General features: G+C 35.7%; 2 long non-coding RNA genes across 3 annotated transcripts; one reads left to right on the forward strand and one right to left on the reverse strand.

Annotated features, from left to right (window-relative positions):
• Nucleotides 1-7,273: 7,273 nt before the first annotated feature.
• Nucleotides 7,274-23,710, reverse strand: LOC131899171 (uncharacterized). Of its 2 annotated transcripts, none has more exons than XR_009376064.1 (3): nucleotides 23,244-23,710; nucleotides 16,212-16,310; nucleotides 7,274-7,555 (listed from the first exon to the last, which is right to left on the reverse strand). It is a non-coding gene; the product is annotated as an uncharacterized LOC131899171 (long non-coding RNA). The 2 variants fall into 2 exon arrangements; XR_009376065.1 differs by having other exon boundaries at nucleotides 16,216-16,310; nucleotides 23,244-23,709.
• Nucleotides 23,711-23,717: 7 nt separating this feature from the next.
• On the forward strand, nucleotides 23,718-27,670 carry LOC131899170 (uncharacterized). The gene is made up of 3 exons (XR_009376063.1): nucleotides 23,718-23,871; nucleotides 24,555-24,600; nucleotides 27,488-27,670. It is a non-coding gene; the product is annotated as an uncharacterized LOC131899170 (long non-coding RNA).
• The last annotated feature ends 240 nt before the right edge of the window (nucleotides 27,671-27,910 follow it).

Consider the following 27,910-nt stretch of genomic DNA (forward strand, 5'->3'; position numbering starts at 1 on the left):
ATATTCAGACTATGGAATAAATATTTCCTTATAGCCAGATGCCATGCTTATGTAAAGGTAAATCTTTCCCAAATAAGCATTTTTTTTGTTTAATTTGTAACTATTTGTGGAAACATAATGTAGGGTGAGTAGAAAAACACAAGAGGAACTAAGAAGCATTGGAGGAAGGGGTGAAAATGATCAAAACACATACTAAATTCTCAAAGAATTAATTTTAAAATCAATTTAAAAACAAAATTAACTTCATATACAAAGCATATAAAATAGTAAATTTTGACTAGAGGTGATTCAGTGTTTAAAAACACTTGCTGTTCTTCCAGAGGATCTGAGTCTGATTCCCAGCACCAATATTGGGTGGTTCCTAAAATTCTGGAACTCTAGATCATCCAAATCCTTCTTCTGCCCTCTGATGGTACCAGTACACCTGAGGAATACATACAGGCACATGCAGATATGCATAAAAATAAGTGTTTCAAAGAGAAAATTTACTGTAGCAAGTGAAATATTTATTAATTAAGAGCTATAAAACATTGATTATGTAACCTTAAAGAGGGATAAATACATGAAAATGCATCCCTTTTATATGTATCAGCAAAAGCAATGTAGTTAAGATACAAATCCTCACAAATGTACATTTTTGTGACCTTGACTAAATCAATGACTTTTTAAGGATTTATATTTATGAATATTTTGCTTGCATGTATGTGCACCATGTGAGCATTTGTTGCCCACAGAAGTCATAAGAGGGGTTCTGATCTTCTGGAACTGGAGCTATGGATGGTACTGCACCACTCTGTGGTTGTTTGAAACCATATTTCATTCTTATATACAGAACCATCTCTTCAGCCTCCTTCTGACTGCTTTTTGTCAATATTTTATTAATTATTTGAGACTTTTAATATAATGTATTTTGAAACTCTTCATCTGCCTCCCACAGCTCCTACCTATAATCACTCTCACCACCCTAACCTCTCTACTCAGCCAACTTTGAGTTTCTTCCCCACTTCACCTTCGTTAAGTTCATTCTTTGTTGTCTAGCTAGTTCTAGAAGTAGGGCTTGCTTTGGTATGAGATTGACCTAGTATGAGTTGCATCGTTAAAGAAAACCAACTGTCCCTCTTCCATCACCTAGCAAATGTCAATAGCTGCTCAGCTAGTGGTTAGATTCAATACAGATGTTTCCTCTTTCTCATTCCAGGATTATATCTGGCTTAAGACTCCACATGTCTTTTACATGCTGTCATAATTGCTGTGAATCTATGCAACTGTTACATCTAGAAAATGCAATTTTCCCCTTGATATTATTTACCATTACTATCTCTTACAATTTTTCTGTCCTCTTTTAAATTTAGATCTCTATGTTCCAAGAAGAGAGGTATGGAAGGAATGTCACATTTTGTACTGAGTCCTCCACAGTGTCTTTTTCTTTGCACATTGACCAATTTAGTGCCTCTGTGTTGCTTATCATCTACTGGAAGGAAAAAACCTTCTCTAATGTGGGTTGAGAGATGCTCTTATCTGTGGATGCATCACTAATTCATTGGAAGTCCTTTTAATCCTGTATCTGTTTAGCAAAATAGTAACACTGAATTCTCTCCTAGGTCTACGACCTATGTAGCCACAGGTTTGTGGCTCCTTCTATGATTCTAGATATGGATTCCATCTTGTGAAGCAAGACTCACATACAATCAGAGAATGTTGTTTTATTCTTATAATATCCATGCTCCTATTGCACCAGTGGGCATACTACTCTAAATAAGCCCAATTTTATCTGATCCTGGAAATTAAGCATGGCTGGGCTTGATTAGTATATGGATGAGGGTCAGTGACTTCTTAGATGTGTTATTAAATACACAAATAACAAAATAAAATAAAATAAAATCACTTGAAGTTTGAAGAAAAAACATCAAGTGAAACACACAAAATATGACATTATATACAATTTTATTTTAGTTTTCTGTTTCTGTAATAAAATACTGGCCAAAAGCAACTTGGAGAGGAATGGGCTCATTTAGCTTACAGGTCTGGATCCCAGTCCATCATTGAGTGAAGTCAAGATATGAACTCAAGCAGCAGCAAAGACCAGAACCATAGAAGAAAGCTGCTTATTGGTTTGCTTTTCACAGCTTGCTATGCTACTCCTCTTATACAGCCCAGGTACACCTGCCTAGAGAAGATAATACTCACAGTGGGCTGGGCCCTCTCATACCAATCATTAATCAAGAAGTTGCCCCATACACATCCACAAAGACTAGTCTGCTACAAATTCTTCCTCAACTGAGATTCTGTCTTCCAAGGAGACAGTAGTTAGTGTCAAGTTGACAAAAAAGCACGTATATTCATAAGGAATATGTATTAAATGTAAATATATTTTTTATTGAAAATAGATTTTTTCCACGCAATATATTCTCATTATGGTTTCCATTCCCCCAGCTTCTCCCAGATCCTCCTCACTTCTCCACCCACTGCAATCCACACCCTTTCTTCTCTCTCATTATATTACTAACAGCTATCTAAAATAGGATAGTAATAATAAGATAAAATAAAAATGAACAAACCAGAATAGGGCAAAACAAACAGAAGAGAAATAAACAAAGAAAAAGCACAAGAAAAACATATAGAGGAAGAAGCACACATGTTTGCATACAAAGAAATCCCATTAAAACAAATAAATGTAATTTATAACTATATAATAACAGGAGATAATCCCTTTTAAAAATAAGAAACTTTCTGAATGGAGATTTATTTAAATAGGACATACACAAAGATGCAATAAACATGAAAATGTGCTTAACATTAGTTATGAAACAAATTCAATTTAAAACCATAATAAAGTACATCATCTGCATTTTTTATAAACAGTAAGAGAGAAAATAAAATATGTTGTCAATAATGAGAAGAAGCTAGAAGCTTCATGGTCTCATAGGCAGGTTATGTAAGTGCTCCTAATCCAGGAAACAGTATTCTAATTCCACAAAACAACAAAAATAACAAACAACATATTATTATTTATGTCTCTAATTCTATTGCAAAGCTTGGTGTTGGAAAGCAAAAATTATATACAAATATTTGTATCTTACTCATATCAGCTCCAAAGTACAAACTACACTGATGTCGATTAATTGTTGAAGATATAACTAAAATTGTCCATTTATGACAAAATGTGTTGCTGCTATAACAGATATAATTTGAAAACACTAGGATAATTTGAAAACTCCAGTCAAAAACACACATTCATCTTACATGGAAATATAGATGATAGACAGACAGATTGGAAGAGACAGAAAACAAAACGATAATTAAAAGGAGGATCCTGGAACTGAGTGAATTTCTGAGTATTTTTTAATGAAGAAAAATGTAATTTGAAATGATATGATAACAAAACAATGACTAAGCTATTAACCAATTTTGCACTTTACAATTATGAGCATTGTTATATAACTTGTATATCAATAGAACTGTTATAAAAGAGTGAATTAAATAATGATGTTATCAACATAAAATATACAAATTCAAATAATTATAAAAATAAGTTAGGAGCTAGATTTAATTTTCCTTCAAGGTTATTATCTGAAAAATTAATAATGCAGTTTAAACTATGCCAACTCATCAGGGAGGGAATAATTTTATGAATTACTGAGGTGGCTGTAAATTATATAAAGAAGAGATTTGATTAGGTACAAGTAATATTCACTAGATAATAAGCAGTATAAAATAGCAACATTTAACAGAAAAACAAATTGCAGTATTATCCACTATGAATGCATATATTCACATTCATATAAGCACATTCAACTGTGGAATCAGAAATCAACAGAATTTGTAATACACTCATTAAAACATTCGGGAGATAATTTAGGGATATTACGCACACCATATGATTACTCACAACCACAACAAACATTAATTGAATTACTAGTCATATCTTTGGGATATGGTTTAAAGTTAAATATATACTTATTTTCAAGATAATGGGCAAATACAGAATTCACAGGAAAAGTACACTTAAGTGAATGTTATATAAAATAATGGTGGATTAAATAGTCTCCAAGGTAGAGCTATGAGAAGCATTAAGGAATATTTTCAAAGTTGATGTAAGATAAAATGTTCTGGGAGACAGTATTTCATATGGCAAACAAGTAAAATACTGTACTTCAGTGCCGATTTTACTTTGGTGCTGAAACTCAAGTTTTTTATTTTGTTATAAAACTATAATTCATTATAAGCAGTCTTTAAAATGTCTGTGCTTGTTACCTGCACATTACTTATCCTTTTCCTTTTATTCTATACTTGCTGTAATTTCTTACAGTTTGTACTTTCTTTCCATGCCCTTAGATATATAATTTCCACAAGAAACCTTGATTGATTTTAGTGTATGGTCAAACTTAGAAAACAATATCTAAGAATGAAATCTTATTGCTAATGATGTCTGCTTATTTTTACATTTTCTACTCGTGTTATAAGTTAATATAGTTATATATGCTTATGGGACATAAGATAATCTTGTGAACTACAAATACATGTTAGGAATTAGATCAAGTAATTAATAAATAAATCACTTCACAAGTGAACTTTTGTTGTGAGAATACTTAAACTTCATTCTAAGTGGATTCTGAAATGTGCATTATACTATCATTTACTACATTAATCACACTGAATGTGTCAAAAACTTACAATTTTCCCTGTCTAAGAAGCATCATGGACTTTGAATATCATCTGTCAAATGCCTGTATTAATTTACAATTCCATAAATAGTACGGTGATGTTCCCTTTGTTCCAAAACTTCAACCATGTAATCTTTTGTCTTTTTTTTAAAAAATAGACACTCTGACAAGTTTGAGGCAATATCTTACCTGTGATACTGAATTGTATGTTCCTGATGATTAGAAACATTGAGATCTTGATAAACCCTTTGACCAACTGTTTCTGAATAATGTCTACTCAGATCTTGTTTTCATTTTCAAAATCCATTTATGTTTTCTTTTTCTACAATTGCTTCAGTTCCCTATGTGTTTTGGATATTAATACCTTATAAGATATTTAGATTTATGCCATTGATTCTAGCCAGACCTTCAGCAGAGCAGCTAGGAAATATATTAGCAAGAACAACATTAAAAATAAAAATGATTCCATTTATATGCTTAATTAAATTAAATATAAAATCAATTTTCTCAAGATTTTTATATATATGTATGTTCATTCTCTTTGATTATTAATAAAAATTAAACCATAAACTATATATTTAGTTTATTTGACAACACATAAAAAGCTTCAGAATTGCAATGTCAATATTACCACAAAAAGTGAAATTACTATGAAGATGCTGAACTTTCTTTTCTTTTTTAGTGATCTTATTCCACAAAAGACTGCTGTCTCAGTACTCTGTCCAAATGTCACTTGAAAGAATCATTTTTCACATTTTTCAATGTGTGGTCGCACACATCTTTAATCTCAGCATTTGAGAGGCAGAAGCAGGCAGATCTCTAAGTTTGAGGGCTGCCTGGTCTACAGAGAGAGCACCAGGACAGCCAAGGCTACACATAGAAGCCCTGTCTCTAAGAATAAAAAAAGAAAAAAAATCATTTTTCTTTGTCTTTATTTTACCAGTTTTACAGGAAGTTAAATTTGTTTATTTTGGCTTATTTTTCATTTTAGAGTAAATTGTTTCTACTTTTAATTGTGCTTTGAGCTATATAAAACACATGAGCCAAGTCCTACAAATAAATGACTGTTGCCTGGGATTCAGATTAGTGGATCACTCAGTCTTTATTAGAGAAACTTCTATTTTTTTTTTTTTTTTTGAGACAGGGTTTCTCTGTGTAGTTTTGGCGCATGTCCTGGATCTTGCTCTGTAGACCAGGCCGGCCTCAAACTCATAGAGATCCGCCTGGCTCTGCCTCCTGAGTGCTGGGATTAAAGGTGTGTGCCACTGCCGCCGGCTAGAGAAACTTCTTGCAGTAGATGGAAGTAACACTGAAATCCACAACTGGAAAATGGGCAGAAAGTGAGACTTTGGAGCACTCAGTCTTAAATAGGATGCCTATAAAACCCTTCCCTTCAAGACCCAGGGTTCTACGCAGAAGTGGAGGCAGAAAGATTGTAAGAACAAGAAGTCATATATTAACTCCGAGGAATTAACATCTTCCAGACACAGCAGGGCAGATACACATATGAATTCACAGAGTCTGTGGCAGCATGCTCAGGGACTGCACAGGTTCAAACCAGAAAAAAAATCTCAGTGCTGACGGGTAAGAAACTCAAAATCTCACCACTAACCAAGAATGTATTTGCAATTGATACCTGCTGAGAAAGCAAAAATCAGTTTTCTGTGATATAGTGTTGCTGGGTGTATCAGCCACACTCCAGGGAAGGTCTTATACATAAGAATAAACATAAAACAGAACCGTATCTGTTGTTTTGCTCTGTTATTTTTGTTTTAGTGTTTGTTTTTTCGCTTGTTTTAGTTTTCCTCTTTTTTTTTTTATATTTTTTATAGATAACATGGTAGGGAAGTTCTGGAGGGACTTGGAAGGGGGGAAATAATATGATCAAAACATTGTATAAAATTTTAATAGAGATTAGTAAAAAATATTTGATCAAAGTAATCTAAGTGGAGTAAATGTGTCAACAAATTCTCCTTCCATTATAATTTTATCATGAATCTTCAAATGGCTCTCATGTTCACTTGGGAGGGAACCTTAATTTGATAAAGCTCAAGAAAGATTATGTCATTGTAGCCAACTCTCTACAAAGGGACTAAAGAAGTCCTGGAGTCTCAGGTACTTCTTGAGAACACAGGTTGTTACAAATGGAGTGAAATTTACCTATAAAAGCCTCTGGATAACTGTCTCAGCATGTAATCTTTTCCTAAGCATTCTCACCACTGCTACATCAATTATCTTGAAACTCTCACAAGATTTCAGAGATGGACACACTAGCTTTTGAATTTTAAGCTACAGAAAGTTTGAGCTAAATATGTATCCTGGCTTTATAAGTAACCAAACTTCAGAGATGGGATTTTAACAGCAGAACCTGCACCAATCAGATGACTATGTTATTTTAGCATTTAAGATGTCGTATGAATTAAGCTCTTGTGACATATTATATGTTAACTAACCTAAGATCAACTATATTGATATATACCAAAAGGTGAAAACAATATAATTATTTATTCAGTGTCCATCAAAGAAAACATTAAGAAAAACAAATAAAACAAATAAATTAAAAAGAAATAAATATTATAAAAAGAGCAAATATAAAATGAACATAGTCCTATGCATTTTAAGCAAACTTTTATTTTATTTCAAACTTTTACAAAGAATATTTTGGGACCATACTTATTTTAAAAGGTACCTATTATCTTTTAAAAATCATGTATGTGTCTGTGTGGCATATGTGCACACATGTGCATGTGCCTCCATAGTCCGAGGCATTTATCTTCATGGAGCTGGAGGTCTAGGCCGTTAAGAGTTGTCCAGTGTTGATGCTAAGAAAACAAACTAGGGTCCTTTGCAAAAACTGTATCTTTTCTTCACTTCTGTGCCATCTCTTCAGCCTGGAGAAACACACAAAGTGAAGAAATGAATGCAAAGAGACATGCAGAGACTTGAGTGAAGCATCTATCTACAGGCCAGCCAAGAAGCACTGAGGTTAGGCTGGCTTGACATAAGCTAGAAGGTGAAAGAATAAAGAATATATGGTCTTTTAAAAGCTTCTGACAGAATTTAGCCCTGCTGTCACATTGTTTTGAAACTTTCAGTTTCCAAAATTCTAAGATGATGAAATCTTTGTGTTTTATTTTATTTTATTTTTATTTTATTTTTTTTCTGAGACAGGCTTTCTCGGTGTAGCTTTGCACCTTTCCTGAAATTCACTCTGTAGCCCAGGCTGGCCTCAAACTCACGGAGATCCACCTGGCTCTGCCTCCTGAGTGCTGGGATTAAAGGCATGCCCACCACTGCCTGGCAATCTTTGTGTTTTAAATAACAGTATTTGTAGTAATACATTGCATCAGTTATAGGAAACTAATAAAATAGCTAGCTACATTTATTGTAAAGATTAAATGCAGCAATGTATGTAAAACATGTATACTGTAAGCATAACATTAATGACAGTCATTACTAGCAAAGGAAATTTATTGCTCATATTTGTTCAAATAGAAACAGTATAAAATTGAGGCTAAAATAATTAAATATCATTTTGATATTTTCACAATAGAAACAACTATATATTAAAATATATGAAATTTCCTCAACATGATAAAGAGTGGATTTTTCTTTCCAAAGAGTAATAAGCATCTACCTCCTTTATTCCACAAAAGCCACAGATATTTGCTTACTGAAAAGTAAAAGGAAAATACCATTATTATATATAAAAAAATACTGACAGTTTCTGAAATTATCTGAAATGCTTATTTTTCAGAGGACGTTATGCTGTCTACATAATCATACATAGGAAGCCAGGAATTCAAACATGATGGAGTAACTTGGCAACAGTCTTCCTGGGTGTTTCTATCTGAAATGAACAGATATATTTATCAAAGGTTTCTAAAAGTTACTGTGAGATTTTCATGACAGTTTATTATTATTATTATTATTATTATTATTATTATTGGTTTTTTGAGACAGGGTTTCTCTGTGTAGTTTTGGTGCCTGTCCTGGATTTCACTCAGGCTGGCCTTGAACTCACAGAGATCCACCTGGCTCTGCCTCCGAGTGCTGGGATTAAAGGCATAGGCCACCATTGCCCGGCTCATGACAGTTTTTATTACTCTTATTAGTATCCTGGCTGGTGTAATACACTTTTAAAAAGTATTGAAAATATTTTAACAGATGTAACTAATAAATTTTCACTTTCTGATAGCTTGAGCCAATGAAATATAACATAAAAGAATCATTTAAAAACCTCTTAATTGCTGATTTTCCATGATGCAATGTCAATAAAAATTCTAAGAAAATATGTTCTAAAAATAGAATAAAACTCTGGAAATTAAATATGCATACATATGATTTTATAAACTTGAAAGTACATAAAAGAAGGGCAATTATATTTTAAAGGATGCTGAACTACAGAAATTATATTATTATAGTTGAAAAAGCATCATGTGGTTCTAAAGGACATATGTAGTCAAAACACCTTAAAGTATTTAACAAAGAATTAACAAATAATCCTGGAATAATTGTGTAGTATCTTTGAGAGAAAATTTTCATTTCCAAAAATACTTTGATTAATATTTTATATCAAGTCATGTAAATTCAAGATAAGAGGTTGCATAATATATGATGCCATAGAAAATCTACCAAAAGTTAGAATATGATGTATATGATGTATATGAGAAATTGAGATAGATGAAATCTTTTTACAATTTGAGGCCATGTGAAAATTTTAAAGGGAAGACTGAGGTATTCAATTATGAAGAATGTGAAACATCTATTCAATAGAAATGAAAGAGAAGAGAAATATAGTAACTGCTATTACATATGACAAATATATAATTCACATCAATAACTATGAAAGAAAATTTTAACTCATAAATATCAAGAAGAAGGAGTAAAGTGAATGAAGAGTCAGTAAAATAGCAAATTGAAAGCAAAACAAAACAAAAAAGCTAACCAAATAAAACAAGGAAAATGCCAAGCCTCTCTAATAAATAATGACATTTGAAATGCCATTTTATGCCCATTAAGGCTGGAAAATGAGTCGATTCTAGGCAGGCAAGCCTGTGATTTATTAGTATACAACATATTAGTATGTTGGTGGCAGTATAAACTTGTACTACATGGAAAGCATTTTAGCAATATGTATGAAGAGCCATAAAATTTGGGCCACTATTTTTACTCTTGGGATTTCAGCATAAAGAGATATTTACTACAGCTTTATCTAAAATGAGGAAAAATTTGGAACACACACACACACACACACACACACACACACACGTCAAAATACTTGAATAGTTGAATTATAGCATAGAAACTGAGCATTAAAACTGTAAACATGCAATGGTTTGGAAATATACATGAGGAATTATCAAATAAAGAGGACATAATTTATTAGACAATAAATAGATACATTAAATGTAAATGTGGCAACATAGATTTAACAAGTATTTATTTTAACATCTTGAATTTTACTCTTGGGAGCTGTGTTTAGTATGCAATTATCCATAATACCACTTTTGATAAAGGTATAAAAATTTGAACAATTACCATTTCATTTCTTTTAAAGAATAGCCATAAACTGAAGGGTAACATTTTCTGAAATATATTTACATCTCCACTAGCTGTGCTTGTAGGCGATGAATATTAGCTGTATCTCATTGTAAATGTATGAGTCTTTTCAAGCATTAGTAAAAATATTTGTCTAGCTGATTTTTCACTAACTTAACATTCAACACTTTGTTTATGTTACTGTATAATTAAAACTCCTTTGCTGTTGCACACATGAACAAAAGTTCTGTGATCGTTGTCTGATTAGTTTCAGAGAAGTGCTGAAATTTGAATTACACAGTTAATTTTAAAGGTGTAAATTGGTCTTCACTTCCTGTCTTTAGAGTATTGATTTCCAGTTAGACAAAAGACTTGGGAAGTCAAGATGTTCAAAAGTAGAAATACTGCTGCTATAGTAAACAAGATTCTAAATCACTGTCTTGGTAACAAATTATTGTTTGTGTAAGAGGAAATTTCTAAACATCTAGAAATATTCTGTAAAGAATACAAAATGATATACTGTTTTACACTGACAGAAACTGCTTTTATTCTTATTTAAAAATAGTATACTGTTGCTGGGTGTGATGGCACACACATTGAATCCCAGCACATGAAAGGCAGAGGCAGGTGGATCTCTGTGAGTTCGAGGCCAGCATGGTCTGCTGAGTGACCAGGACTACAAAGATTGATCCTGTCTTAGAACACACACACACACACACACACACACACACACACACACACACACAGAGACACACACACACTAAATAAATGCATGCATATATACATATAAAGTTATAAAGTATGACAACATCATCAATAAAGATAGTCTAATTGTAAATTGTCATTTGGAATTACTTTTGCAGCAACTTATGTTCAATTTTTTTTCCTGCTAGTCTCAGTCCAAGAATCTCATCTTTCCTTTACCTATTTGCTGAAGGTAAAGGCAGTGATGTAGAAAAACATCATACCAGTGCTAGAGTCAAACAAGGTCTAATGTGTGGCATTCAGGATATAATGAACTACATTGCTCAAAACTGTACAAACTAACACAAAAGCAAAAGAATATGTCTATAAGTTTATTTCAGGGATTATTTCAGGGAGTGAACGAAGGAGGCATATTCATTAAAGCAATGGATTGTGAAAACACTACACTACTACAGCCCAAAAGTTATGTCTTAATTTTGTGATTATTTGACATTCGGAAATTTACTGTTTTCCATTAGGTTCTCACAGATTGCATAATATGGTTTTTTTCATTAGCTGTATGTCTCCCAGATTCACTTCTGTCCTTTCTTTTCTCTGGACTGCAGTTCCTTACTGATAAAACAGCACTAAATTACTACAAAACGTTTTCTGTAATTTTGAAAGAAAAGCACCATGGTATATGTACTATACCAGTTTTTGTGAAAGGATTTTTTATCGTGTAATTGTTTTAATTTATTGTGATATTATTGATATGTATAAAGCACTAGATTTTCTGTGTTGTAGATAACTATAAACCCACAAATGTGCTACTACAGTCTATGCCACAAATTTGCCCATGTTCTGTCCATAAGTGTCCTATCACAATGTCTGCTTTTGTGATAAGAATAATTAATAAAAAATCTGTTCATGTAACAATTTTTAGTATATAGTACTAAGCTTAATCATAAAGCCTATATTGTATGCTATATATCCAGAATTTATTTTGTATCCTATAATCAACAAATTGTAATTTCCTCTGAAGCTCCAATTCCAGAAGAACTTTATGTGTTCAAATTCTATGAGTTTGTTATTATAGACTACACATGAAGGTAAGCTAATGTAAGGCCACAGAGTTGGCTTAGCAGGTAAGAGCTCTTGTAGAGGACCTGTATTGTTCTCAGAATCCATATTGTGGCTTACAATCACCCAGAGCTCCAGTTACAGATTAACATGGTCTTCTGACCTCTCTAGGAACCAGATATGAATGTAGTACACATACATACATGCAGGAAAAAATCATATACATAAAATAATGAATAGATAAATAAGTCAATGAATAAGCAAGTTAATACAGTATTCAGTATGTAGACTTTCGGTGCCAGATTAATTAATTAATTAATTATTTTCTTAAAATAATCTTTCAGTTTTATCCATATTGTCCCCAATGGTGAGACTGCATCTTTTTTAAGTGTGAAAATTCATTCATTATATCTATAGATATTGCTTTTCTTTCAATGTGTATATGGTATGTTTGTGTGCAAGTATAACATTGTATGTGCATTTGCACACACTGCTTCATGCATGTATGTGTATGTATACGTGTATGGGAAGGCCAGAGATCATCATCAAGTAGCTTCTTGAAATACATTTCATCTCTTTTTATGGAGACTGAGTATTTTACAGAACCTGGATCTCACTTGGTTTAGTAGGTAGGGTGACCAGTAAGCTATGAAGTTCTGGATGTCTCCACTTTCCAAACTCTGGGGTTAAATGCATGCATTTTTCTTAAGTGTCTGCTGAGCATATGAACTCAGGTCCTCATGTTTGTGTGACAAGCATTTTACCGACAGGGACATCTTACCAGAAGGCATATGTACATTTTCTTTCTTATGTATTTACTGACAGACATTTATGTTACTTCAATGGTATATTCTCATGAATAAGCATGTGGTTAACCTAAAATAAGATGTGCTGTGATAATAAAATATAAACCAATATTCAAGAATTTACTACAGCAATATTAAAGAGTCAATGTTTTTATATTGATTATTTTGTGGTATTATAATATTTTATACATTTTCTAAATTTTACTTCTTTAAGTTTTTTTAATCTGGATACTTGAAAGTTTAAACTTATGTATGTGACTATTATTGTATTTCATATTGTAATTTAATGAGCAATATTAGCCTAGGTGAGATGTTATTCTAAATCAGATTTTAAATATAACCAAAGTCTTGAAATACAATTATTATACCATAAAGTGAGGGGCTGTAAATATGAAAATCATTTATTTGTATTAGATTTATACAGTTTTGAGCCAACCTAATTTTGTGATATTCTTTTACTTTAAATGATTCTATGTGAATTTTCAAATCAATATCTCAGGGCTGGAGCAAGGAACATAATCTGACCCTTCTAAATCAGGACTTCTTCCTTGGAAGGGAACATATTAATTTCTGTATTTTCACCTACCCATGAATTAAACTTAGCATTATGAATGTCAGAAAGCTCTTCCCCTAATATTTTCAGACCATATGATTTTGACCCATATAAATTAGTTTTATTTTTGTGAGATAGTGAAGTTACTGCAAATTTATGAAATATTTCATAATCATACTAAGTTGAAATCAGTTAATAGTACATACTATTGTTTAGTATATTAATGAGTAAACTCATTAGGCAAGTCAGAATATATCTTTGCTAGAGTGTACTATTCTTGAAAATTAATGGTAAACTTTCTATTTTTGACTTAGGATTCATGAATGGACTTTGGAAAGTTTATAACATTCCTAAAAATTATATTCAAAATGATATCAGTAGTGCATGTAGATATTTTCATTTCATCACATTCACAGATTTTCAAATGTACTCCAACATCAGACATGTAACAGTGATTTTGCATTCCAACTACCAAATTACATCATATGAAAATTCTAAAATACATTATGGAAATTAGGCATTGGCTCAAATTTCATTTTTCCTCTTACAGCATGATTCCTTGGATAATAATCATCACTGTGATTTTCATGCACTTCCGGTAACAATGAAAGAATGCCAACAATATAGAAACACATAGTCAGGTTCTGGTTTGCCAGCAGCGATATAGATATTTCAAATTTGAGTCACTCATTCATGTTATCATCAGTTAATTAAAAACCAATAAGACAAAACTGCAATATCTCAAAAATGGAATTCTTTAGTACAACTGAGAGAGAACTAAAGGTGACTTCTTCATGGAATAATTAAAGACATTGGGGTTGAAACTTGTTTTTAAGAAAATTCATTTAAATAATGCAAGGAAAAATTCACGTTTATTTACACTTTCTGAAATACTTTTATGTACATTAATTTTTTTGCTCATTGATCTTCACAATCAGCCTGGATTCTTAATTGTGGTACATAGTTGACCTCCATTTGATTTACAGAGCTGAGAGTCTGATCCTTTTGCTGATGCTCAAAGAGAAGCTTCTGGTAGCAGAAAAATGTAGGTGTAATGCTGGATATTATATCTTTATTAGTCTTCTTTCTAGCATGTGTATCAATAATTTGTCAAAATATACTATCTGCATAAGTCCCTTCAACCCATTTACTTTTCTTCTCAGCTTTGTGTAATCTAGCATCAGCCCAAAATTTCACTCACAAAAAATAAGCTGACAATGAGAAATTCCACAAACACAGGATTTCATTATAGAGAGAGGAGTGTATTTTTGTAGAAAAATAAAACTGGCAGGCACTGCAATGAGGAACAGCAAACCTTGCACTAAGTTTCATTTGGAATATTTACAGCTTGGAGATAAGGATGTTTTGACAATGCAATGATACACATCTACCTCTGCCTCTTGGGAATGCCAGCTTTCATTCTTCAGTCACCTTCTAGAAGTTTAGCCAAAGACAACTACCTTGTCATAGATTTTGTCTCTAAATCCTTTAGGTAGCATCCAATGGATGATTTCTATATAGTCCTGCTTCCTTTGCTCCAAGTCAGTGCAGCTATAGAGAATCATCTGATTCACTCAACATCTTGCATATTGCTGACTTTTCATTTAAATTTTCTTAAAGATAAATTTTTGATTTTTCTAAATCCATTTTTACCTTTACTTTCACAAATTTTTACCTTCAGAATGTTCTCTAATCGGTGTAGTGAATCCTTTTTTAAGAATATGCTTCCTGGGGAAATAATCACCTGCAGTTCTGATCAGTAGTTACCTTAGAAAGAGTAGATTATAGTGGAATTTTGGGTTAAATTACCTGATTCCTGGCTGGTAATGAAATGTCTGACAACCACTGGTATAATATAGAATTCTAATGGCTAATACATGTAGTTAGAGCCAACTAGGATAGCATGTTATTAAAAATTTTGTGCATAAAATACATGTAGCATTTTACAAAGTGGAAAGAGAAAGTAATCACTATAAGCATGACTAGATTTGGTTGTCTTGAAAGGCTCTTTTCATAAAAATCTAAGAAAATACTGAGAATGATTAATTGACAATCACAGTGTAAATATGACAGTCAGAAGGTCATTTGGGTTACAACTAAAGTGATTGTCTACCTCGGTAAGAGTGTCAGACACAAGTGAAGAATGAGTTCAGTATTTCATTATAAAACTATATCAATTCTAAGTGAGTCAAAGTTCCAACCAAGGCAGGTGTGTTATTAAAAGAGAAAGGCGCCCATTGGTAAATAAAGAACTGATTAAATGGCATGGTGTCATAGCTTGCTTTCTGTTGTAATAGCATAGTAGCAGAGACTTTGCAAAGGCATAAATTTATTTAATTCGCTTCTGAAAACTAGAAGTAAAACAAAACAACAATGAAACAGGCATCGGTATCTGGCCTTTTGATAGTTGCCATATTTTGCTTCAAATTATGCAGAAAATGTAAAGAAGATCTTAAGGACACATTATCTGAATACATTTAAAAAGCCTCATCTTCATTTTTGTTGTTTTGTTTTATTTAGGAGAGGGTCTAACTCTTTATCACAGGCTTGCCTGGAACTTACTGTGTAGTCAAAGCCACCCTCAAACTTTTACCAGCCATCCTATCTCAACCTCCCAAATGTTAGAATTGCAGTAACGAATCACCATGCCCAGCTCAATTACCAACTCTCATAAGAACTTATATGTCTCCATGAATACTAATTAAATCTTACAAGAAAGACATTTCCTCTATCAAAGATCCCAGATCAACATATCAAATATAAAGTGAGTTTTGGACCTAAAAAAATATTCAGATCATAGTAAATGGGCATATTTGGGTAAAGCTACAAGAAATTGTGAATTTACATATTCATTGAAAGCTCTGGGCATATAAAATAAATTACCTACTAGAACCCTTATGTTTGTCCATGATGCAAAAATCTGGAATGAACTCTTTAGGTGGTATCATGATGCACTATAACACAGTGGGGAATGTGATGGACCTAATAAGAGAAGAAAGGAAAAGAAATATGTATATTCTATGCATTATCCTCTTCTTCCTGGATGCTCAGATGATACCGCTATTTAAAAATTTGCAGAATAGTTAAATATTCTGCCAGGGTGAAATCTCACATAATACTATATCAGACAATGTGACCAAATTCATAGCCAGGAATTCCTTTAATTGATGACATTTATTTCTGTGTATAGCCAGAATATTGACTCCAAGGCATGAATCCAAGGCAAGAACGTAAAATTGGCTGTGCTTTCCATTATTACATGTTATTTACTGAGAGTATTGATGTTTTTCATCCCTGCTTCCAAAAGAGAAGTTCTCTTTTTAGGGGTTACAGTAATTTCGTTGAACCAGAATCTCTGATTCCTAAACAGGTACTTTGGCATCTTCTATTGAGTGAACAGGAGGAAAAAAGGAGTAGCCGTCTTTGTAGGGGAAGTTACCCTGATTATTATAATGATAAAGGACCTTGTGTGCAGCATATATATATAGAGAGAGAAGAATACTTAGTCAACACTCAGTCCTTTTGGAAATCCCTTATTCAGTCATTATGATAAATAAAAAAACTACAACAAACTCCATCTAAGAAGAGTATCTGAGGGATGAGGTTCTGAGCCATGCCTGTCAAGACACTGAGACCAACAGAATTTCTGCATTAAGATGAGGGACCTTTGGAGATCGAGGAACCCTTCAAAGAGGGGAAGAAAAAGTTGTAGGAGTCAGAGAGGGTGGAGGACACCAGGAGAACATGGCCCACCAGATCACTAAGCAGGGCTCACATGGGCTCACAGAGGCTGAAACAGCAAGCCCAGGGCCTGCATTGATCTGTACACCAGCTTTTGTGGGACACCTAACAACAGAAGCAGGTATGTCTCTGACTCTTTTGGCTGCTCTTGGGACTCTGTTCCTCCTACTGGTTTCCTGGTCCAACCTGGATATGAGGGCTTTTGTCCTGTCCCATTGTATCTTGTTATGTCATATTTGGTTGGTATCCCTGAGAGGCCTCCTCTTTTATGAAGAGGAAATGGAGGAGGAATGGAACTTGGGGAGAGAGGATGTGTGTGGGGGAGAGCTAGCTGTTGTGGTATATTATTTTAAGATGTGTTTCATTCATTTATGCTGTTGAATATTTGTTTAATGATGCAAAGGTGTGCTCTATTCTTTTATGTTGCACTTCTTTAACTCTGTGAAGCTGTGTTATTCTGCCTGTCTATAATACCTGATCAGCTATTAAAGAACTGAATGAACAATAGCAAAGCAGGAGAGGGATAGGCAGGACTGCCAGGCAGAGAGAATAAATAGACGGGGAAAAAGAGAAGAGGGAGGAGCGAAAAATGGAAAAGGAGAGGGGGACATGAGGGACCAGCCACCCCACTACTCTGCATGCCATGGAGTAAGAAGTAAAGAAAGATATATAGAATAGAGAAAGATAAAAGCCCATGGGCAAAAGGTAGATGGATTATTTAAGTTAAGAAAAGTTGGCTAGAAACAAGCCAAGTTAAGGCCAGGAATTGATATGTAAGAATAAGTCTCTATGTACTTATTTGTGAGCTGGGTGGTGGGCCAAACAACTACAACTAGCAAGAGTAGAGGGGAGGAAAAACTGTGGTTAGGGTGTATTATATATGAGAAGATTCTATTTTCAATAAAAATAAAAAATTTTTTCTGCTCATTAAAAAAAAGACACGGGACAAAAGTACTCTGGACTCAACACACACTAGGGCTCAAAGTCAACTCTTACTAAATTTCTCCAAATGTTCATTGAATAATCTATAAAGGGGTATTTGCACATAAATGAGTGCCTTGTGCTCACAGAGGCCAGAAGAAGGCATAGAATCCTCTGCAACTTGAGTTATAAGTGGTTTTGAATCACCCATGAGGGTACTATATTGGTGAAATTATTAAGGCCACTCCACGTAGTTAAAAGGAGATTTATTTAATGGCGTAACTTACAAATTAAGGGATAGATAGGTCGCGGGGTCTGGGGAAGGTGTATCACAGTCCAGCGGTGTTCTCTGGAGCTCTGCTTTATCCACCTCCACCATCCAGGGTCCTGGAACGGAGAGAGTGTCCGCCGATCCAGATCTCGGGTCCCCAGGCGCCTCCCTTGGCCCCACCTTGTAGGCGTGACAGTTGCCAAAGTCTCAATGGGGGTTGGAACTTCCAGAACAAAGATGGAATGGCTACCCACTACATCTCCCCCTTTTTGTCTAAATAAGAAAGTTCTAACCTAATACAAGACTATATACAAAGGAATGGTTATCAAATATTGTCCAGGAATAATGAGGGATAATGACCTAGATAAGATGGAACTACAACCAATGCAAACAATATCAAGCAAGAAACACATATTAAAATCCAGAGAAGTATAGAGCATAGGTAAATGGCATGTTACAAAGATCATTCCAAAAGGTGTCCTATCCTAAAGAACCTGAATCTAATACTTAATATGTTCTATCTACTAAGTTGTAACTATAACTGCTAGTCTTCAATCCCATCAAAGACCTGAGAAGGAATATAATGGTACCTGAGAAATGGTAGATGGATGTAAGCAACTTTTGGGAATCTTGCCAGAGTAGACCGAGACAGCTGGCAGCCTGGACAGTCACCTAATGTTTCTCAGCATTGTTGGTGCATTCAAATTGGCTACAGGCCTAAAGTATCTGACAGACCATTTTCAGAAGCAGGAATTCTGAAAGACCATCTTACCCTATCTTGGCAGAGTACAGTGGTCGCTTTCCTTGTGTCCCGCTTGTTCAGAAAGGATAGCATTGCATTTGTACTGTCAGCCGTCGAGGCAAGGGCAGTTCTTTGCCCAGTAGGCCATTTTGTGGCAAGAAGACAAACTTCCAAATGGAAATGTCTAGAAGCCCAACATTCTCTCGGGATCAAATTGGTGCAGCCAGGAGCAATTGTGTCTTACATCGACAGAATTCTAAGTTATTTAAATGCCATATTCTCTAGGTCTATGAAGTGTTTGAAGATTACCGGTCCGTCTGACCTATGTATCTGTAAATCTGTATAACCTAACTAACGTAACTATAGAGATGACAAGCATAGGTGACTATAAATCTATAAGTCTTATCTACCGAAATAACCTAAGGACTAAGGCTTCACGTAAACAAGGTAGACAGTCTATAAGCAAGTGTATGGTAAAGAACGATGACTTCAAAATTGTGACAATACACAAGATGTTATAACAGAGGTAGGAGTGTATAGTGCGATATACAATATGACAATAATCTTAAATATATACCAATATTTATAACAGAGGTAGGAGTATGTAGTGTGATATGCAATATGATAATAATCTTAAATATATATCAATATACCGAATATCCTAAACAGAAGTAGAACATACATAAAGTATGACAGATATAAATTTACATTTGTATCAATATACAAATATTTCAAGTAAGAGTAGAAATATATGTATATTATAACAAGTATAGTTCTGTATTTGTATCAATATACAAATTATCTACGAATGGGGGTTGGAACTTCCAGAACAAAGCTGGAATGGCTACCCACTACAGTACTATGATTCCAACCCAGGAAAAGCAGCCAGTGCTCCGAGTTGCTGAGCTGTTCTCTAATATCCCGAAATAAACTATTTTGTAACAAATCCAAACTTTTGAGTCCAAATTGATTAATTTCTCACTGATATGATCTACTGTAGGAACTAATGAGGGGTTAATCTCTTAATTTTAAGTAAAGATTATTAAAAATCCTCTAAAATTACTGATAATTTATAAAGAACTTTTTTATTCTAAATACAATTTATTGAAATTTAAAACCAAATGAAAATGGAAAATCCCATGTGTTATGCATCATTTTTGCATGTTAAAACTGCCTGGTCTACAGAGCAAAATCCAGGACATTTTAGATTGTATGCTGTGAAAATTGCAATTTTTTTTCAGGAAAAGAATTATTCAATTATTTTTAGTTTGAGCATTTGTTTTGTCTGCTTGCAGTGTTGAAGAAGGAAGTTAGAAATTTGTGACTTGTGTTTTAAAAATAAATATTAAAATTGTAGAACTGTGATTTTTATTCAAAACTGTTTGGTTTCAGTACACTATTTTCTCCATGGAGTCATTTAGCTGTCCTAATGTCTACAACAAATACCATTGATAATGGGTTCTGTGACCTTTGAGCTATATACATTGCTTGATTTCCTGGCTAACTGTAAGTATTCTCAAAATGTGCCATCAGAAGGTAAGTTTATCCTATAATAGTATTTAAAATGTGTGTTTGGTATCAATGAATAAATGAATAATACATTAATTGAAGAAATAATATAGAAAATAAAACAACACGATTTCTCATGCTTTTGAAATGATGTTTTAAAAGTCAGTGCCTTTGTATGCTTACATTAGGGGCCTGGATTTTACAATTAACAGAGAGAAATTACATCTTATGTTTATTTAACAAGGAAAAGCTAACCATTAGGGAATTATTTTTTCTCTTCATCTGCTTTTTATATTTTTGTTATTATAATATAATAATTACAACTTTTGACCCTGCTCTTTCCTCCCTCAAAATCCTCTCATGTACCCCTTCTTGTTCTCTTTCAAATTTGAAACTACTGTAATATATTATCTGAAATTTCAAAAGATGAAGTTAACTCCTGTTTGGGCAATCAATTAATAACAAGTTTTGCATGATGTGAAATGTTTTTTTTTCTTTTTTCTTTTCTTTCTTTTTCTTTTTTTTGTATTCGGACAGTAATTAACCTTTGGAGAAATCTTTTAACAGTGGATCACTCACTTAACTAAGTAGTATAGGTGTATGAGTTAATTGGTTCTCTTCATTTTATCAAGTCTTCCTCATATTTGAGTCTTCTGTCTAAAAGTACTTACAACTAAACTCTTTTAGTTCAAAGGGTGTCATTTCAAATTCTTTTGTGTTCTTTATCCAGTAGTGAGAAACTTTGCATGTCTTTGATTTGCTGTGCTCCTTGATTTCCCAGAGAGTAAATATTAGAGTTAAACAGAATACCAGATAGAATCTTAAATTCTTTATTGCCACCTTAAAGGCCTAAGAAAACAATAAAATCAAATAGCAATTTTTATGGACAACATAGGGTTGATTCAGAATCAAACTGATATAAATTATTGAGATTAACAGAAATGAATAATTATACATCTATTTTGTGAGTTATATGGTAGCAGTGATGTTACTAGTGCTTTTCACAACATATTAGATGATATCCTTTTTGCTACCAAATCAGATTATGAGAAATTTTTTTTGATACAGGGTCTCACTACGTAGCTCTCTCTGTCGTGATATTCACCATGTAGACCAGGCTTCTGTTCAACTCCCAGATACTTGAACTGCCTCTGCCTCCCAAGTGCTGGAATTAAAGGCGTGCTGTGGGATGTTCTGTATGGCAAATGTGTTGCTCTGATTGGTTGGTAAATAAAACACTGATTGGCCAGTAGTAAGGCAGGAGGAAGTATAGGCAGGACAAGGAGGAGAATAAAGCTGGGAAGTAGAAGGCTGAGTCAGAGATACTGCCAGCCGCCATGATGACAAACAGCATGTGAAGATGCCGGTAAGCCACGAGCCACGTGGCAAGATATAGATTTATAGAAATGGATTAATTTAAGCTGTAAGAAAAGTTAGCAAGAAGCCTGGTACAGCCATACAGTTTGTAACCAATATAAGTCTCTGTGTTTACTTGGTTGGGTCTGAGGGGCTGTGGGACTGGCAGGTGAGAGAGATTTGTCCTGACTGTGGGCCAGGCAGGAAAACTCTAGCTACATCCACATGTCCTTCCTTTACTTTCTTTTCCATCAAGGCCAATTCTCTCTCAGCTTCAGCAGGTAATTCTTTTGGACGATTTAAGTCCTTGTCACCTTCTAAGGTTTTGAACAAATTACTCAATTCATCATTTTTTACCCCAGCAACAGTTTGTAGATGGGAAATGTCTCCAAATAATCTTTGAAAGTCATTAAGAATCCGTAATTGATCTTTCTTAATTTGCACCTTTTGGGGTCTAATTTTTTGTAGACCTATTTTATATCCCAAATAATTAATTAATTTGTAATTAATTAATTTGTAATTCTGAACAAGGCAAAATTTTCTTTACTTCTGGGAATCTGTCAGGAAGGGTGGTACTGACCCTCCCCACTTCCAACAGTGTCTAACTCAAGCACCTATTATTTTTCTGAAAAGGTGTCATATGCCACATGTCACATGCCAAATATTGTTTTAAACACTGCCTGAATATTTATGTATTTACCTTCCATCCAACAAAATAAGGGACTGCATCAACATCCTCAGTGATAAGAACTGAGGCAAATATTACATGTGGAATTTAACAGAGATTACAAATTTATTATAATCTGAGGTAATTATTTCTCAAGCAGATCATTTTTCTTTTTAGAGGAGGGGGTGTCTTTTGTTTGGTTTTCAACAGTGTCATTAACTAGAATTATATTCAAACCCAGTCCCAAGATCTTGATGTTGAGCTTGAAGAACAATGGTTAGCCAGCATTCAGTGTACTAACAGGAACTCTTGAACTAGCAGCCACTAAGCTGATCATGTCCACTTAGTTCTAAGCCCATTCTCTGAGCAGCAGTAGTAGGTGGAGGGTGAGGTCCACAGAAATTTTCTACACGTTCACACAAGGGTCCTGTGGTCTGTGTGTGTTCCCACCTTTCTCTCATACTCTATTCCCCAATTATCTTGCAATGCTACACAATTCACTTTCAGTGTCATCTCTACAACCTAGAAGGAACAGGCAGCATGCATGCACATGTGCGTAGATGCAAGCTAAAACTTATTCTAAATGCATGCACTGGAAGTGAGGTTTAACTTCACACGACCTTTCACAACCCTGTTCACAGTGGCTCCCTCGTTCCTCATCTTTTGGGCCACACCCACCATTTGTGCAACAAAACAAATACCACCTACCTCAGCAAGAGGTCAAAAAGCCCAGAGCAGTCAGTCAGGGAGGGAAAAGCCTATAGCGCCCATCTGGTGAGGAGCGTGTTGACGTCAACCTTGAGGAACATGGAGAAGTGTGGAGCATGCGCAGAAGGACACGTTGACGTCACCCTTTCCTCAGGCCTTCTCTTGACTCCTCATTGGTAGTAGAGACTGACCAAACAATAGGCCTTGAGGGTGGTCATTCCTGGGGCCCCACTTCTCTCTGTGGCTTCGGCCCACTACTAGTCATGGCCCGCAAGGTCCAATGGCAATATATATACATTGTGAGGAATGAGAATGGTGAGGAGATAGCTGAGGTCTCCACCTTAGAGGCTGCCTTGGCGATGGTGGGTGGCAACCCTGGTGGAGGTGACGCGGGCTGCGTAATGGAACTAAATAACGGGGTCCGCCATGTCCGTGAGAGCCAAATAGGCTCTGAGGAGAGCAGTAGGGACCAGGAGGTGCCAAGGCCCTCAGCCGAGGCTGTGATTAGGATTCCGAGGCGCCGTTCATCACTAAGGCGGCGGCGAACCACATTGAAGTTCACACTGGGGCAGGTTGAGGAAATGGAAAAATTGTTCAAAGAAACCCAGTACCCAGATGCGCTTGCCAGGTATGTGTCTTGCACCAGGAGCTGTCCCCAACCTCCCTGTTGTCTCAGGTTGAGATGTCCTTTTGTTCATCCAGGCCCTGGTTTCCTGTCATCCCTCCCTAAGCCACTGCTGTCTTCTCCCTAGGTGGTGGGTACAGGGGGGTGCCTTGTGTAGGGGTAAAAGTCAGTATTAGCGTGTAATGTTGGCCCCAAACAAGTGTACATAGTCAACACCACTCATTTCGAGTCATTTTTTAATTTCTGTAAAATATAGGGACATGAGTATAGTGTGTCAAAATACTCACTAGTGTAAAGTTCACCAGTGTTAAGGATTTACACTTTGTTGGGTGACCTCCTCACCAGTAGTCTCCTCATCTTTTCAGGGACTGTGTACCTATCCATCAACTCCTTTCGTTTTCCCATTCCCTTACCCTGGTGCTGTTTTTTAATTTAGTACAATTTGCTCAGCATACACTTTGGCATTTATTTTTAATTTTTGATAATGTGTTAAAATTAAAATCTTTATTGTTTAGAAACTTTTATAAGGGGTGAAACCATTTCAAAAGCAAGACTAGTTCTGAGAATGAATGTTAAATGGGGGGTTGAGGGAAGATAGCAATATTAAAAAAGCATAGAAATCATTTATGACTTTGCAGTTCATGCAAACCACGGCATGCTAAACATTTGTGGTTTTCTTTCCACAGGAAAGAACTTGCACAAGCTTTGAATATTCCTGAAGTCAAAGTGAAGGTCAGTAAATCCAAGCAAAGACATTGAACAGTCAATCTGCAGCCTTCCTCAGGTCTTGGGAAGACTTGTCCTAGGCACTTTTTTATTTAAGTTTTTTTTTATTTTACATACCAACCACAGTTCCCCCCTTCCCCATCTCCTGCTCTCATCCCCACCCCACCCCACTCCTACATCCACTCCTCATAGGGGATAAGGCCTCCATTGTGAGTCAACAAAGCCTGGTACATTCAGTTGGGGCAGGACCACGCCCCTCCCCGCTTCATCAAGGCTGACCAAGGCATCCCACCATAGGGAATTGGCTCTAAAAAACCAGTTCATGTACCCAGGATTAGTCCTGGTCCCACTGTCAGGGACCCCACAAACAGATCAAGCCACACAGCTGTCACCCACATTCAGAGGGTCTAGTTTGGTCCCATGCAAGCTCCCCAGCTGTCAGTCCAGAGTCCATGGGCTCCCACTAACTCGGGTCAGCTCTCTCTGTGGTTTTTTCCATCATGGTCTTGATGCCCCTTGCTCATATAATCCCTCCTCCCTCTCTTCAACTGAACTCCAGGAGCTCAGCCAAGTGCTTGGCTGTGGATCTCTACATCTGCTTCCACCAGTCACTGGAAGTGGGTTCTAGATGACAATTAGGGTAGTCACCCATCTGACTACAGGAGAAGGCTAGTTAAGGCACCCTCTCCACCATTGCTAGGAGTATAAGCTGGAGTCATCCTTGTGGGTTCTTGGGGATTTCCCTAGCACCAGGTTTCTCCCTAACCCCATAATGATTCTCTCAAGATATCTCTTTCACTGCTCTCCCTTTCCATCCCTCCTCCAACCTGACCATCCAGATCCCTCATGTTCCCATCCCCCATCCCCACCCTTCAACCCCCTTCCCAGTTTACCCAGGAGATCTTAAACATTTTCCCTTCCTGGGGTGATCCATGCATGTTTGTCTTAGGGTCCTCCTCTTTACCTAACTTCTCTTGGGTTGTGGATTGTAGCCTGGTTATCCTTTGCTAGAGAGGCTGATGCACTGCAGCTCTAGACAGACTGATGCACTGCAGCTCTAGACAGACTGATGCAATGCAGCTCTAGAGACGTTGATGCACTGTAGCTCTAGAGAGCCTGATGCACTATAGCTCTAGAGAGGTTGATGCACTGCAGCTCTAGAGGCTGATGCACTATAGCTCTAGAGAGGCTGATGCACTGCAACTCTAGAAGCTGATGCACTGGAGAATGATGCACTGCAGCTCTAGAGAGAATGTTGCACTGCAGCTCTAGAGAGAATGTTGCACTGCAGCTCTAGAGAGAATGTTGCACTGCAGCTCTAGAGAGAATGTTGCACTGCAGCTCTAGAGACTGATGCACTGCAGCTCTAGACAGACTGATGCAATGCAGCTCTAGACAGACTGATGCAATGCAGCTCTAGAGACGTTGATGCACTGTAGCTCTAGAGAGCCTGGTGCACTATAGCTCTAGAGAGGCTGATGCACTGCAGCTCTAGCGAGCCTGATGCACTGCAGCTACAGAGAGAAGGTGGACATAAAACACAAGAGAAAACACCCATGGTCTCCTGTTTGGACAATCTTCAGTGTAACTTTCCAAAAGCCTCATTTCTGATTTCCCCTTTCCTCTTACAAACGTAATAGATAGTCTTTAGGAATCAAACAGGTGGAACTCTGACTTAATGTGAGACCACATGAGTCAACCACTGGGGCTTTATTTGAGTTCATGGAGGCATCATGATGGAAGTAGGGCTTCCTTTGGTTGGTCTTCTTTAGACTATACATCCACATAATAGGTAGGGAGAGAAAGTATATGGAGACACAAATGTACAGTTTGAGAACTTCCCGATACAATGGACCCTCATTCACTAGGAGCCTGAGAGGATGGTGACATCTAACCGGTAACTGTGACTGTATTTCCATAGCTAGACCATATTTAGGAAGAGCTGATTCATGACTACTTTCCCCACACTGTTGTGGACCATCTTACTCTTTGCCTTTTGAAGAATGATGGGCTTTAGATGTCCTGATGAAGATGTCCTAGTGTGCCCTCTGTACTGGACAGGATTATAGAAATATAGCTGAAGCAGAGATATTATTCTTCATCCTCATCATGGAGAACTTTGTATAACATGAAAGAATATACTGTTCAGATTTACTGTGAACATATACTATTCATGAAAGAACATATTCTGTTCAGATTAACCATGGGTGGAAGTTACCCTTTCTGCTGAACTCCTGGAGATGGCAAAGGTTTCAGTGTCCTGTATGTAATTTAGGTTAAATTTGTCAACTTTCACAAACACTGGAGGCTGTGATGTCAAACCATTGTCTATGCCATCTCTGCCTACCACCTGTTTGCTCTCCTGAAATTTCAAGCACCAACAATCCCATTGGCACTCTTGAAGGCTATTTTCTTTCTAAAAATCTCCCACACTTGTTTCTGTTGATTAATTACTTCATAGTGAAGATTACTTTTACAAACAGAAAGCTGTTCTCCTCCATAGGCCTTTAAAATGTGCTAACATTTGGTGATCTACAATCTCTGCCCAAACAAGAGGAATGTATCACTAGTGAGGAGGGTATTCTACAGCTAATGGTCAAATGTCAGAATGAAGACTTTCCTTTACCCAGTTACCGTATATTGAATTAATATCAAGGACCTGGAACAAGTTGTAAGCTAAGCTTTCCATCCATTAGAAAAGAAACCACTGAAGTGTTTATACTGCTGGAAAAAAGACAAAATCATGGCCTATTGCAGAAGTTGACACACAGCTGGTATTTGCTTTTATGAGCTGAATAGAAAGTCAGTGTTATGTGTCTTAAAGTGGTTTTTATCTCTTGGCTCTGGGGTGGAAGCCAATGCTAAATCCAATCCTGTCCTTCTCTGATTTTAGACTTGGTTCGTCCATCGGAGAGCAGAAGAGAGGAAGAGTCAGAGGCGTGTAGTAGTACAGAGCACACTTCCTCGTATTGAAAAGGTCCTTCTCATTATTGATACGGACGACTATCCCTAGAGTGCAATCTTTGTTCAGGAGCTAGAGGGAAATCTGGTAACACATGTACTCAGTGTCCAGCTTAACTAAAATTCAGCACTCATGTTAACAATAAAATCATGAATTTCCAAGTTATTTAATTTAATATGCTTTCTGGGGTTTTGTAGTATATAGATGTACACTCTTCAGGAAATGCCATTTAAACAAAATGACAAGTTCTGTTTTTTGGGGTGACATTTCTAAGTCATGAGTATTGCTTGCACAGATGACTATTCCCTATACATGGTAACTATGAAACAGTGGATCACTTAAGCCTTTTTGATT

The sequence above is a fragment of the Peromyscus eremicus genome, chromosome X (assembly GCF_949786415.1).
Source record: "Peromyscus eremicus chromosome X, PerEre_H2_v1, whole genome shotgun sequence".
NCBI classification, from domain to species: domain Eukaryota; kingdom Metazoa; phylum Chordata; class Mammalia; order Rodentia; family Cricetidae; genus Peromyscus; species Peromyscus eremicus.